General features: G+C 47.7%; 1 pseudogene; it reads left to right on the top strand.

Annotated features, from left to right (window-relative positions):
- Positions 1-274: 274 nt before the first annotated feature.
- Positions 275-962, top strand: LOC147351720 (large ribosomal subunit protein eL19 pseudogene; annotated as a pseudogene).
- Positions 963-1,506: the final 544 nt, after the last annotated feature.

Below are 1,506 nucleotides of genomic sequence, written 5' to 3'. Positions count from 1 at the left end.
CTGGAATGGGAAAGGGAAAACTCAGCCTTTGGGTATGTATCAGAGGACAAATAGCCAAGGCTGTCCTTGGAAATGTGAAGTTGAGTGTCTCTGATGACGTCTGAGGAAACTGAGTCCCATGACAAGTGAGCTTTCTATTCTGGGGTGACAGGTGGATGGCAGAAATAGCATTTTAATAGTAAGGGAGAAGTAGCATTTTAATTTTTTTTGTGGTGGGGAACTATAGGTCATTTACACACAGCACATACACCTTGGGTGGGCTCAGTGTCTGGGACACGGTACGAGGCAAGCAGAGTGGAGTAAAAAAATGCCAGTTCACCATTTGCCTCTGCAGCTGCAACCAAAAGTATGCTTGGGCTTCAGAAGAGGCTTGCCTTCAGCATCCTCCGCTGTGACAAAAAGAAGGTCTGGTTAGGCCCCAATAAGACTAATGAAGTCACTGATGCCGCCTCACATCAGCAGCTCTAGAAGCTGATCAAAGGTGGGCTGATGATCTGGAAGACTATGATGGTCCATTCCCAGGCTCGATGCTGGAAAGACACCTTGACCCACTGGAACGGGATCCACATAGGCACAGGTAAGGCAAAGCCAGTGCTCCGATGAGAAGGTAACCTGGATGAGGAGGCTGAGAATTCTGTGCCGGCTTCTCAGAAGATACTGTGAGCCTAAGAAGACTGACCACTTCATGTATCACAGCCTATACCTTAAAGTGAAGGGTAATATGTTCAAAAACAAGCAGATTCTTGTGGAACATATCCGCAAGCTGAAGGCAGACTAGGCTTGCAAGAAGCTTCTGGCAGACCAGGCTGAGGCCCACAGGTTGAAGACCAAGGAAGCCCACAAGCACCATGAAGAGCGGTTCAAGGCCAAGAAGGAGGAAATCATAAGGACTCTGTCCAAGAAGGAAGAAACCAAGAAATAAAGTTCTCCCTCTCTTCTCTGTACATACTGGCCTTGGCAACTACAAGCATCACTCATTCAATTAAAAAAACAAGTCTTTATCTGCCTAAAATAAAAGCCAGTTCACACTTAGTCCTCCCTTTACCACTGCTGTTTCTTTCCAAATCATGGACAGCTAAGTCAGAAGGAGCTAGAGAAATCATTTGGTCTATCCCTAAGCCTCTGGGCACTGGCGGAAGCTGACAGGTGGAAACCTAGAGTCAGCCCAAACGTGATGAATGGCAGAGATGCCAGCTTGCAGGAGAGAAAGTTTGGCTTTCCTCCTGGGAGCTATGTCTGGCCAAAGGCTGCCTCCTCCCACCTCCTGCTAGGACTGGATTTTTTTTTTACAGTTGCTGTTACCATTGCTCCCCTGGCCTATTCCAGTGGCTGTGGTGGACTTGTAACAACTTTGCCTGTCTACTTACAGCTCAGGAACCAAACTGAGAGTACATAGCATTCTTCTCCATCTCCCTTGGCCCATCAGAAATGGCAAATCTTCCAACGCACCCTCCGTCCTTATCCAGCAATTTCAGCCGTGGGGGATAAACACTGAGGGCTTCAGAA

The sequence above is a fragment of the Bos grunniens genome, chromosome 19 (genome assembly GCF_055505025.1).
Source record: "Bos grunniens cultivar Pamir isolate PY7600 chromosome 19, Bosgru_T2T1.0, whole genome shotgun sequence".
NCBI lineage: Eukaryota > Metazoa > Chordata > Mammalia > Artiodactyla > Bovidae > Bos > Bos grunniens.
The sequence above is the reverse complement of the archived record's forward strand: the minus strand, read 5'-3'. Positions and strand labels throughout refer to the sequence as shown.